Raw genomic sequence first — 14033 nt, 5'->3', positions numbered from 1 at the left:
TGCCATGAAAGTCACAGTCACATGTCCCAAAGCCTGAAGAGCCCTTGATCCTTCTCTCTTGCTTCAAGGCCAAAGATTTTTCCCTGACTTCTTTGCCTTATTTAGGGGTGGACTGAAAGACTCTAAGGTTTCAGGGCATTTTGATTCCTGGGCTGGATTCTGGGCATTTGATTCTGTCCTGGGCTGCTCAGCCAGAGCGATTCGTCCTGCTCCTGCCACACCCGGTGCTCACCGGCAGTGGGGGAGCCTGCATCCTGGGCCCTGTGCTGCCTCCTGGATCCCTCCCCAGAGGAGGGCCAGCCACCCCCTGGCTCCACGTGGGGAGAAAATGAGAGCCCAGGAGGGCTTGGGACGGGTGAGGGTTTGGACACTTGGGAGGGTTGGTAGTTGGGAAGAAAGTGAGGTGGACGTTAACTGGCTTGTGGAAAAAAACCACAAAGGCAGCCTCAGAGGTGCTGCCCTGGGGATTCCAAGCCACCTACAGTAGAGTGGCCATGTGGGAAATTTTCACCCCTTTTGCCCACCATCCTGCCCACCTCTCCCTTGTTTCAGAAAGCTGGGGGCCCATACGCTTGAATTTCACCTACTTTTCCTTCTTCTTCCTCAGCCAGCATGGGTGAGGCCAAGCTTGAGGAGCAGGCATGCTGGCTCAGGGTCCCCTTTGGGAGGATTGTGGTTCAGCTCCTCCCCATCAGAGACCCTCCCCGGGTGCCAGCCTCGTGCCTTCCCTTGTCACCCCAGCTCCCCAGAATGTGTCCTCCACCACCATCTCCTCCCTCCTGCTTCCTCCTCTAACCTGGTTTCTCTGCCACCTTCCTCTCTGACTCTTGCTTCAAGCCGAGGTTCTGGGCATCACCGAACCAAACTTAGGTCTGCCCCCCTGCACCCACCAGAGCCAATCTCCTGACACCAGGGTGTGGTGAAGGGAAGGGCAGTGTTTATTGCAGGTACCAAGCAGGGAGTGCAGGCAGCTAATGTCCAAGAGGCCCAGACTCCCTGACAGTCTTCAGGAGCAGCTCTGAAGACAGGGTGAGGGACTTGGTCACAGGGTGCACGGTCAGCCCGTGGACATTCTTCTGACTAGTTGGTGGCAAGGGAATCGGGGGTCACCATCAGGCCTTTTAGTTCTGTTCAGTCTGGGGTCTACGTGCTTGTGGTCAGCATACACTTCACTTCTTCCACCTGGTGGGAGTTTCAGTATCTGCCAAGCTGCTCACAGGCTATGGCTCAGGATATTATCTGTAGCCCTTGAGGAAGAGCTAAAGGCCCTTGACTTTTGCTCAACTATTATTATTTTGTCTTCCTTTATTTCTGAATTTTCTCACTTCTCAGATTAAATTTATTCTTTGGAACTTGGAGAAGGCCTAGGAGGCTAAACTTTTTCTCCAAACAAGAGGCATGGTTGGGGGGAGAGTGTCTGTCCTGGGAAGGCCCCAAAGGGTCCTGCTTAGTTACCTGGGGACCCAAAGGGCTGCAGTTCTTCACCTGTTATCACTTTCATTCCAAACGAGACACTTGAAAATCAAAGGGGACAGTCCTTTGATTGAAGCTGTAGGTCACCCTGCTCCATCACCATCATCTCATGCCTGCATGCTCAACTGACGCCCTCGCCAGGCCTGCACCTTCCTCCTTCCTTTTTCTGCTGAAAAAACGGCAACACTTGATTTCACTCCACTCAGACCTGTCTCCCCTAACCAGCTTCCTGTTGTGGGCTAGAGCCAGCTTCTCCTGGTTTGCTGAACTGATTGTTAGATTTTCAGGAATTTTTCAGGTCAGCTTTCATCACCTTAAAGTGGAAAGTTATAAACTTACAATTTACTCTAAATCCATCAGTTGCTCATTATATTACTGTTTTCTATGCTTTTGATGATATATATGTCATAGCTCAGTTGGTAAAGAATCTGCCTGTAATGCAGGAGATGAGGGTTCGATTCCTAGGTTGGGAAGATCCTCTGGAAAAGGAAATGGCAACCCACTCCAGTATTCTCACCTGGAGAATACCATGGACAGAGGAACCTGGCAAACTACAGTCCATGGGATTGCAAGAGTCTGATACAATTTAGCAACTAAACCACATGTCCATTTTATTTGTTTCATGGGAATACCATGGGCTCATTGATTCCTGCATTTCTGTTCCCAACTGTGTCTTCAGTGACATCAGAGGGGTAGCTGGGGATTGTCTACTATGGGAGTAATTACACCATCCACATTGGCAAGCACTATACACCAGGGCAAGATTTGTTGTCTTGTTGGTTGTCAATACTTTAGAAGAGTATCATAACAGTATATGAAAGAGAGAAAATGTTAATAATGTAGATTGAACTTAAAAGCTTACTGTGTCTGTATCCATGACATTTTTGGTTAACATAGAAAAAGGAGGGACCATTTCCTAGCATTTGAGAACAGTTACCTGATTCAGCCAAGAAATTACTCAGGTCAAAAAAGGTTTCAGTATGGGGACTTCCCCAGCAGTCCACTGATAAAGACTCCACCTTCCAAAGCAGGGGGTATGGGTTTGATCCCTGGTTGAGGAACTAAGATCCCACATGCTGTGTGGTATAATTAATAAATGTATCTCATATGAAAGTGAGAAATTGTTTACCTGATCACATATCAGATTTGAGGACCATAACTTTATTGGGGAAAGAGCTGATGGGGGTGCAACTCCATTTGTCAAATCATGGTTGAGTGGAAGGGCTTAGCAAAAATCAGTGAGCGTGTCTTATGAGAACCATCTGGCTGTGTGGGCCTTAAGGTGTGGAGTATATGCAGACCTTGTTCTATTGTGCTTTGCAGATATTGCTTTTTTTTTTTTTTCCAGAATAAAGATTTGGGGCAACCCTGCATCAAGCAAGTCTGTCGGTGCTATTTTTCCAACAGCCTTCGCTCACTTCCTGTCTCTGTGTCACAGTTTGGTAATTCTCATGAAGTTTCAAGCTTTTTCATTATTATTATAGTATCTGTTCTGGTGATCTGTGATCAGTGATCTTTGATGTCACCATTGCAGAAAGACTAAGACTTGCTGAAGACTCAGATAACGGTAACACTTTCTAGCAGTACAATATTTTTCAATAAAGGTATACGCATTCCCTAGTGGCTCAGTGGGAAAGAATCTACCTGTAATGCAGGAGACCTGGGTTTGATCCCTGGGTTGGGAAGATCCCCGGGAGAAGGATATGGCTACCTACTCCAGTATTCTTGCCTGGAGAATTCCATGGACAAAAGAGACCAGCAGGCTATAGTCCATGGGATGGCAAAGAGTCAGACACGACCGAGCGACTAACACTTTGACTTTACTGTTGTTTGTTAGACATAACACTGTTTCACATTTAATAGTCTACAGTGTAGTGTAAGCATAACTTTTATTTTTTTTATTTTTATTTTTTTTATAAAGTTATTTATTTTAGTTGGGGGCTAATTACTTTACAATATTGTAATAGTTTTTGCCATACATTGACATGAATCAGCCATGGGTTTACATGTGTTCCCCTTCCTGGAGCCCCCACCCACCTCCCTCCCCATCCCATCCCTCTGGGTCATCCCGTTGCCCCGGCCCTGAGCCCTTGTCTCATGCATCGAACATGGAATGGTGTTCTGTATAACTTTTATATGTGCCAGGAAACCAAAAAATCACATGATTCACTTTATTGCCATATGTGCTTTATTTTGGGGTCTAGAACCAAGCTGTTGATATCCCTGAGGTGAGCCTGTATTGCATATTTTAAGCACTATTTGTAAATTGCATGTAACCCATCCTTTACATCAGTTACATTTGTGAAAAAACAAAGCGAGACAAATGCTTGGGGCTGGGGCAATGGGATGACCCAGAGGGATGGGATGGGGAGGGAGGTAAGAGGGGGGTTCAGGATGGGGAACACATGTAAACCCATGGCTAATTCATGTCAATGTATGGCAAAAACCACTACAGTATTGTAAAGTAATTAGCCCCCAACTAAAATAAATAGATTTATTAAAAAAAAAAAAAAAAAGAATGCAAAAAAAAAAGCGTGTGTATGTCAGCAAACACAATTTTTCAGAGTCGGTGTGGACTGCTTGCTTGCTCAAGGCTGCCCGCCCCTTGCCCAGGCTGGGCGCCATGCCTCTCTGCTGCCCCTGCAGGACTGTCAAGCTGCACCAGTTTGTACATTGTCGCCCATCGAACTTCACGAGGACAGGGACGTCTCTGTAGCTCTACATTCAGTATAATGCCTGGCACACGTTAGGGGCCCCTCCCAAAATGTGATGACTGACTCCATGGATTTAATGGTTGAGAAGTAAAGGACGCACCTCTGTGCACTACCTCCTCCTGGGGAAGGGCTGCATTCCCGGCCTCCACGGTGGGGTGCGGCCCACGATGAGTCCAGGCAGTGATGTGGCAGGGTGATGTCAGCCACTTTCAGACAAGACCCTCCAGGTGCCTCTTCCTTCCCCACTTGCGGCCCATGGAAACCAGATGTCCCTGACTTTGTAGCCATGTGACAAGGAGGGATGTCTGCCCCACAAAGTGACTCTGAGTAAAGGAACTTTTATTTTGGTTTATTTGTTACTGCAGCACAGCCTAATCTATCCTGACTACTGCAATGAGGAGATGGAGCCATGGGAGGTGACTTGGCAGGTTGAACAGTTGCTTAGTGGTGGGGCCTGGCCAGGTTCAATCTTCATGTTCCCTATACACAGTGCCCACACCCCACACTCAAGGGGTTTCTCCCCTCCCAAAAGCTTTTTCAGAAATATTATGAATCTGAGGAGGTTTTGTTCAAAACCCTATTTCCAAGGATGACCGGTTGGGACCCTCTCACGGGGAGGCCCCCAGAGACAGCCAGCTTGCAGGCATACCTGCCAGACCTGCTCGTTCGTTAGAGGATCAGCAGGTTCAACTGGTGTCTGGGACCCATTAGCCATCATTAGCCTGGCTGACCTTTTACCGGAAGCCTCCCTCCTGGCCTGGGACTTACCCCTCCCCTCTGAGTTATCTGGACAGATCTGGTGCTTGGACAGGAAAGAAGCAGCTTTACAGGTGACTTTCTCAGGGCATAGAACTTGGGCCCTGTATTGGGATAAGCCACAGTTCTTTTTTCCTGTGTCCCTCTGTATCTCACACTGTCACCAACCTCAGCACATCTGACACCAGGTGTGTGGGGGGTGTTCTCCCATCAAGCGATTCTCTGCAACCCCAGCTGGGTGTCCTACAAGTCAACTCAATCCCGACACTGTCTACCTAGAAAGTGCATCAGAGCCCAAAGTGTGAGGGCTGAGTCCCATCCCCTCTGCAGTGCCAATCACGAGTCATAGGTCCCTAGATTACCCATGATTTCTCTCTGATTTGGCTACAAATTGGAGTTTCCCATGACCTCTTCCCCCTTGGATTAAAGTATTTGCCAGAACAGCTCACAGAACTCAGAACACTTACTTTACCAGCTTCTTATATGATAAAGGATACAGATAAACAAGCAGTTTGATAGACACAGAAGGCAAGATCTGGGAGGGTCCTGGGTGCAGGAGCTTCCATCCCTGTGGAGGTGGGGGGTGTTACCCTCCCAGTACGTGGCTGTGCTCACCGGCTTGGCAACTCACCAGCCCCACAGTGGGGTTTTATGGAAGCTTCTCACGTAGGCATGATCGATCATTAACTCCATTTTCAGCCCCTCTCCCCTCCCTGGAGAATGGGGGAAGTGGGTATAAGGAAGGTGGTGCTGAAAATGTCAAGCTTCTAATCATGGCCTGATCTTTCTGGTGACTGGTCTCCATCCAGGAGCCCACCTAGAGTCTCTTCATTAGAACAAAAGACACCCAGGAAATTCCATGGGTTTTAGGAATCAATATGCACACATGGTAAGTCACTTAGTCGTTTCTGACTCTTGCTGACCTCATGGACTGTAGCCCGCCAAGCTGCTCTGTCCATGGGATTCTGCAGGCAAGAATATGGGTGGGTTGCCATGTCCTTCTCCAGGGGACCTTCCTGACCCAAGGATCGAACCCATGTCTCTTACGGCTCTTGCACTGGCAGGCAGGTTCTTTACCACTAATGCCACCTGGGAAGCCCAGGAAGCAATATAGCAGAAATCAATATATGTTTCTTCTTATCTCACAATCCCCAAAGGCCAAACAGAAGAAATAAATTTCCCCATTGTCTGCTGGAGAGGCATTAGCTCCCATAAACATTTATTTAGTGTGGACTGTGTGTCAGAAATTAGACTGTTTAGATAGTGGAGCATGTATAGTATAGTACGTGTAGTGTAATAGAGAATGTCTGGTATTAGCATGGTATTAGTCCAGTCTCGCATCCTGTGTATGGTGGAACCTGGATGGAGCAATAGAGTCTGTGCCCAGAGCAGAGGATCAGCACAGCAGAGTGTAGTACTTGTCTCATCTTGTTCTTGGTGAGTTCCTCTTTCTTTTAGTGCAAAGCAGGATTCTGGGACCATCTGGTTGAACCCGGAGCCCTGAGTGGCAGGGGTGACGTGAGGGCCGGGTGTGTTCCTGCCTGGTGATGTCAGCACCTTCACCTTCCTCAGCCCCACTCCTTCGTCAGGCATTCTGCCCATCCTTGAGCTTACCTCTCTTGCAAGCACCGTCCTTGGCTTTGCGTGATTTCCGTCTTCTCAGGAGCAAGGTCTATGTTGTGCTGTTTCTGATCTGCTCTGTCCCCAGTGTGGGGAAAGGTGCTGGCGTGTCTGTTGAGTGACTGCTAGTCCACACAGTTGTGTGGGCAGGGGCTGCACCCCTGCTCTGCAGTTCCACCTCACTCGAGGTTTCATACCAGTGACTGTGGAGACTGACAGCCCCTCACAGTGCCCTCCCCTCCTAACCGCTTTAGTCCTGTCCTGCCTCTGGATCTTTGCACCAGCCGTGCCCTCAGCCTAGAACACCACTCCCCTTGCAGTCCCACAAGCTCCTGTGTACCCTTCAAGTCTCAGCTTGGCCACCTACCCCATCGCTGCCCCCTCTTCTCTCCCTGGCCCTGGATTTCCTCCTTGTAATACTGCCTTCTTGTAGTTACCTTGCTTCCTTGTCTCTTTCTTCCCTGGACTGGCACTGGGTGTGCCTGCCTCACAGCTGTCTCCTCAGTCCCTGGGCCAGCACAGAGCACTTGCTCAAATACTTGTCGGATGAATCGGTGCATGGCGATCACGGCCAACGTGTGACCACTTGATCCACTCGTGGGAGACCCCAAGGCCACATGGCGAGGACGCAGGAAGTGTGGCCTGGCCCCTCATCTAGGTGAGGGTTCCCACAGACCTTCTCCCCCAGGGCTGCTCTGGGTGGGGCCAAGATGGTGGCCTGAGTCTACTAATCTTTCTGTCTCTCTCTGTCTCTGTCTCCTTCCCTCAAACAGGATTATTTGTGCTTTTGAAAATTTAAAAGTAATATCCTCTGAAGACTTCAGAGCTCCTCCTGTCTTTTCATGTTCACACACCCATTCTATGTAAGAGCTGCGCACTGAACACCTACTATGCACCAGATACCACCCCAGGCACTGGGATGGTCCCCACCCTCCAGGATATCACAGTCCTGCATCTCTTCTGCATTTTTCTCACTTCCCCATCTGTGCACCTTAGAAGTTGGGGCCTGTTCTTTGTTTCTAGCCCAGGCCTCTGAATCACGGGGAGGGCTTGCTCAAACCAGACTCCTAGGGTCCCACCTCCAGAGTTCTTCATTCACTAGATCTGAGATGACTGTTAATTTGCCTTTCGAACACATTTCCTGGTGATGGCGATTCTGTCGGTTAGGGAACCACACTTTGAGAACCACTGCTTTTGACTATACTGCTCGTACTGCCTTTGGATGTTTTGCACACCCGTTATCTCATTTGGTCTTTCAGAATCTCTCACCTGAGTACCTTAAGTGCATGGAGCTGGTGAGAGCTGAAGTCGAATTTACATTCCTATGGAAGACTGCCCTAGGTTAGATGTATCAGGTGGCATCTGAAAATCTTCACCTTGTTGGGATGTTCCTGGTTAAGGCTCTGCCTTCCAATGCAAGGGGCATGGGTTCAATCCCTAGTCAGGGAACTAACAGCCTACATGCCACAGGGTGCGGCCAAAAATTAAAAAAAAAAAAAAAAGGAAGAAAATTCCACCACCTTAGGAGTGCTGAGAAGGTGATGATGGATCTGGTTGGAGGAAGCGGGGCTCAAGTTGCAGAGGAAGGGGCCAGGTGGACATTTCTTGGAGGGAGGGTCTACCACTCCATCCAGGAAGGAGACTGGCTGGGGCAACAGGGGCTGAAAAACAGCTGAAGAAGGACTATTGGCCCCGTCTGCCTAGAATGTGGAGGAGGGCAGAGGCGATGCTGCAGAGGAAGGGGCCGTCCAGGGGTTTAACTGGGGCAGGTTTAACTGGGGTCTGGGTCATCCTACCTGCTTCGTGGGGGCTGCTCTGGAAGCTCTGGTGGCGAGGCCGCCATCCTCCCCGGGGAATGGCTGGGAGTGTGCCAGGCAGAACGGAAAGTCTGAGGGCCCAGCCCGGCCAACCGGCAACTCAGAACCAGCACCTCAGAACCAGCACTTCCTCTCCGGCAGCCCCGTGGTGGCCAAGGGGCTCGGCTGCACAATCCCCCAGTGTTCCCTGGAGCCTCACGGCGCAGGGCTGGGCTGGGCACTTCCTCCTCTGGGAGGAGGCCCTGGGGGGAGGGGGCTGCAGGGGAGCCCAGCTCCCAGAGGAGCTCTGCGGGCAGAGAAGAGAAGACGTGGAAAAGTGTGAGCCTGGATGGGGAGTCCTCCCATGTGTATCTAAGCAGGAAGCCAGACCTGCCCAGCCCTGGAGAAGGAAAACAAACTCTGGAGACCTATTTTTAGAAAGTGGCAAAACCCTATTTCTCAGTAGGCAGTGGAATTTAAATCTAAAACTCGCTTCTTTGCTGAAGTAACCACTGGACTGCACGTGGGGATGGGACCGTGGTGAATGGTAGAGTCTGAACCAGGCTGTGAGGCTGGCACCTGCTCAGCCCTCCATACTGGTGGGCTTGAACAGAGCCATTCTGGAAGGCTCTATAGGAATTCCCATTTGGCCTTTGTGGTGGTGCTTTTGGTGATGGTGATGATGATGATGGAGATGATGATGCTGATGACAGTAATAATGGTGATGATGGTGTGTGCCAGGCATACACTTGATGTATGTGGTTCTTAACATATATGATCTCATTCAGTCCTTACAACAACCTAATTAGGTGATTACGGTTCCCTCCTATTTTCTCAGATGAAGAAAGTGAGGCTCAGAGAGGGAGCTTAATTAAGTCACACAGCAATTACAGTGCTGGGTCAGGTCAGGATAATGACAACTCCTGCTCTATATGAGCCTGTCATGAAATCTCAGAATTGGAAGGGGTGCCGCTGAGTGCAATTCCAGTCGCTTTCCTCTGCACAGCACTTCCCTGGTGTCTGCACACCTCCACAGAGATGGGCACTGACACTCCTGTGAACCACTGTTTCCGTTTTCAGTCGGCTCTCAGTTCTATGAATTCCCAGTGTGTGTGGAAATCTCTCATGGTGTGATCTCTGTGGCCATGCAGAACTGTACTGTGACAGCTCTTTGCCTCTGGGGTCACTCTCACAGGCTCTTTAGTTCTCTTCTATTTGCAAGAAACCTAGACAGCATATTAAAAGCAGAGACATTATTTTGCCAACAAAGGTCCATTTAGTCAAAGCTCTGGTTTTTCCAGTAGTCATGTATGGATGTGAGAGTTGGACCATAAAGAAAGCTGAGAACCAAAGAATTGATGCTTTTAAACTGTGGTGTTGAAGAAGACTCTTGAGAGTCCCTTGGACTGCAAGGAGATCAAACCATTCAATCCTAAAGGAAATCAGTCCTGAATATTCATTGGAAGGACAGATGCTGAAGCTCCAATACTTTGGCCACCTGATGCAAAGAGCTGACTTATTGGAAAAGACCCTGATGCTGGGAAAGATTGAGGGCAGGAGGATAAGAGGACTTCGAAAATGGGATGGTTGGATGGCATCACCAACTAGATAGACATGAGTTTGAGCAAACTCTGGGAGTTGGTGATGGACAGGGAGGCCTGGTATCCTGCAGTCTATGGGGTCATGAAGAGTTGGACACGACTGAGTGACTGAACTGACTGATTTTTCGAGACATGCTCAGTCCTGTCAGCTGTGTCTGCCCCTTATAAAGGGTGGCCTGAGTCAGTGTGGAATCTGAATGATACACTTAGGGCAAAATACACCTTTGAAGGTGGATCTGATTTTTAGAAACAGCAAGCGGTCTTTTGGAATCAAGATTTTGTGAGGTGGATGATTGAGATGAGAAAAAAATTTGGTTTCAAAGATCAAATCAAGTGATTATAAAATAGGGCCCAAACTGTCCCTGAAAGTATTTATTCCTAGAAGAAATTTACAAAAAATAATTTAAACAATAGCAAAATTATTAGGTGACGTGTAGACCCTCCTAAGGCAGGGAGACAGTTCAATTCTCTGAGAGCGGCACATCTCCTTAGAATGCAGACAGAAACTTCAACAATGCCACTTTTAAATATCAGCAGAAGTATAAAAACTTATGACATGATCGGAGAGGGACCACCAGCTCAATCTGCACTGCAGCTGTGTCCCAACTGCAATGTGGCTCGGAATTTACAATGGTGAAATAGTCCCACCTCAGTGCCATGGAGCCAGTGGTCCCTGGCGGGGGCCAGGCCGAGTGCAGGTGTGGGCGGCTGCCCTGCCTCACCCTGCCAGAGCACTCCAGCTCAGTGGAGCCAGGTCTTGGATTTTCCACTGAAGCCTGGTTGCCTTTCCAGTAACAACCATGACTTCAAAGGACTACCAGCGAGCAGACTGGGCAGTTTCCCTGGTGAACTCACTCAGCTGCGTGCGTGGGTGTCCTGAGCACAAGGGTGTTGGAAACCACCCCCTGGCAATTCCAGGCTCCAGAACCAAGTCTGGAGGGAGGGTGGAGAAGGGATGCAGCCAAAGGATCTGCTCTGAACTGGATCCCCCAAGGCAAGGGTCATGAGTGGTGATTCAAGATACCCCTGGTAGGGCTGGCAGGGAGGCCGGCGCCACCCTCTGCCTTACTTTTTCCTCTTTCAAGTCCCCTGCAGCTCACTGGCCCACTCTTTCCCCCCAGCCTAACTTCCAAAGTCTTTACCTGTCTCTGTTTTCATCCCCAAAGACAAGCCCTGGCACTGTTGGCGGAAACGTGAGGACAGTACAAATCAGAGATGAGACTTCGTGAGAGCTGGGCACAGGAGGCAGGCCAGGGGGTGAGGGGAGAAGCCCTGTACGAGGGAAGGAGGACAGAAAGAAGAGTGGACGACATTGGCTGGCACAGCTTTCATGGCTTCGCAGAAGGTTCAGGAAGCAGGCAGTGTGCAGCCAGTGGCCCCCACGAGGCCCTGTGAAAAGGAGAGGAGCCGGAGGTTGGGAGGACTAAACGATGATGCTTAGCACCACCTGCTGTGCCTGTCACATTCAGTACCACCTGGGTCAGCTCCTAAGCTTCACAAAGAAATCAAGTTCCAGACAACTCTTCACATTCTAAACATTTTCATTCAGTTCATCTGGCCTTTAAGATAGAATGACCAATAAAGAGCTTTACAGAGTTTCATGGAGCCTCCCAGTGGCACTAGTGGTAAAGATCCTGCCTGCAATACAGGAGACTCTGGTTCGATCCCTGGCTTGGGAAGATCCCTTGAAGAAGGAAATGGCCACCCACTCCAGTATTCTTGCCTGTAGAATCCCATGGATAGAGGAGCCTGGTGGGCTACAGTTCATGGGTTCACAAAGAGTTGGACATGACTGAATGACTAACACACACACACACACACACACACACACACAGTTTCACAAACACAGGGACTGTGAGCTGAGAAAAGCTCAGTCACACACGCCCTGAACTGTGGGTCTGGGAACCAAGGAAGGCAAGGCACCTTTTCGTCTACAACATGCCCTGCACAGACAGGCCCTCCCTGTACCCTCCTGCTCTTTGAAATTGTTTGCACAAGGCAGAGGTTATTTCCCCCAAATTTAAAATGCTTAGACACTGAATAAGCAGTCCCAGAGATGGGTGTACAATAGAACTAGTTAGAAGCCAAAGAGAACCTTGTAGCAGACCCATCTCTGTGATTTATCAGGGAAGTGGCCCCAGGAGGAATTATGTAATGTCTTTAAGGGCCCCTGAGACCTGAACGCATCTTTAGTAATAAGAGCAGCCCTCTTACCCATGTCGCAGTGCTCAAAGGGAGTCTAACCACACAAAAATGTCAGAGGATGCCAGTGGTGGAAGCCAGCCAGCCACCGAGAAGCCCGCGGGCACACACGTGCTCAGAGCTCCTGGCTCCCTGGATGCGCAGAGTCCCTGTTGACTCAGCCCCACCCCTTAAAGGTATTTCTAGAACTTAGGTTACTACTGCCCTTGGCAGCTCTGCTTCATACACAAATGCTTGGATGTTGAAGTTTACGAAGTGTGACCTGTTTATCAATGACTAAGTTCCATTAACCTCAGCTTCCAAATGTGAATTCTTACCTCTGGCCCTAGTCAGACGGTCACAACTGCTGCCTGTGCTGGGGGCAGGCAGGGCAGTGTGAGGTGGGGGCAGTCATGGGACCCTGAGCCTATCCCACCAAGCTAGGGGCTCCCACACCCAGAAAGTAAACCTGGGGCTTCCTCAAAACTAGGGTGGGTTTTCAAAATGCTCCTTGAGCCTCAGCAGTCCTGCTCAGCTGGGGAAGTAGCTGGCCTCAAGGATCCTGAAGAAGCCGTGAGAATCAGGAAAGCCTCCCTGAACATAAGCAGGAGGCAGGGCGAGTCCTCCTGACTCAGGCCTCAGTGCCCCCAAAGCACGTGGGCTCATGGGGGATTATGGCAGACACATGTAAGGGGCTGCCAAGGACTCAGGGGGCAGAGAGCACCCCAGAGTCACCAATCCCCTAGGCACCCTCTGCTCCTTAGAGAGACATATGCTATTCCCAACCAAGGTCAGAGAATACTGGGTTTGTCATTGAGGCTTTTCAGGTCATTTCTGGAAACCACCATGTCACCCCTCTTTTAGCTTGTTGAACAAAAGGTTTGTGCAGTCTAGATGATAAGAAGCAAGGCCAAAGAGTATCATTCAGAGCCAGGTTGTATAGTGGGGTCGTCAGTGCCCCCACTAGAAGGACAACAGCCAGGAGGGAGAGTGAGCCTGCTGGTGATAGCAGTGATCGGCATTTCTGGAGTCTGATGAATTTGAAATGTGTAGGAAAGGGTTCTGTTCTATTTTTTGAGTCAAGAGACAGTTTGAAAGGACTGGGAGGTTTTTATGCTGAAAAGTGCCTTTCAGCCATCATCCTGTTGCCCAAACTTTGCTCGTGGATGGATGGGTTTGTTCCCTGACATTGATTTTTCTCTTAGAGAATAGGGTGCTTCTGGCGGAGGAGGGCGAGTAGGAGAGGACCGCAGTCCATGGTCAGTGAGCAGGAGATGCAGGGGCCTCTCTTCTCTGCAGGGCCAAGCAGGGCTCCGACATTCCCAGGCCACGCCGCTGACAGCCCTGCCTTCTCTTCTCTCGGATATCTGAAAGCCGGGCTTGTCCAGCGAGTAGATTAGGAAAGGATATGGGAACTTGTTCCCCATACTTTGAAGCAGGGAAAAAGAGCCTTCTTGTGAAGAGAAGAAACAAAACCTGTTTGGTGACTTGTCATTTCAATGAAAACATAAGCCTCTAACAGGTGAGCTTTCCCCTCGCGCCTCCCCTTCCTCCTGGTTCACAGGCAGGGAAGAAAACACCCAACAGCTCGCTGGCTCCTTCAGAGAACGCAGTGACTCGGTGACAAACATTTCAGGAAAAGTTTCTTGATAAGAGTAAATCGTTTTTATATTTATCTTGTTTTTCTCCATTCCTCTGGAATAAACAGAAAGAACTGATTTCTTAGATCACCTGCACAAAAAAAACACCACTATCACATCCTCTGTAAGGTCACATTCCTCATACCCAGAGCTGTGGGAATTCAGCAAAGAGAATACAGTTTCTTTTTTTTTCTTTTCCATTATGGTTTCCTCACAGGATACTGAATATAGTCCCCTGTGCCATACAGTAGG

This window comes from Giraffa tippelskirchi, chromosome 13, assembly GCF_054371585.1.
Source record: "Giraffa tippelskirchi isolate mGirTip1 chromosome 13, T2T-mGirTip1v1.2.pri, whole genome shotgun sequence".
NCBI lineage: Eukaryota > Metazoa > Chordata > Mammalia > Artiodactyla > Giraffidae > Giraffa > Giraffa tippelskirchi.
This window is presented reverse-complemented; position numbering follows the sequence as displayed.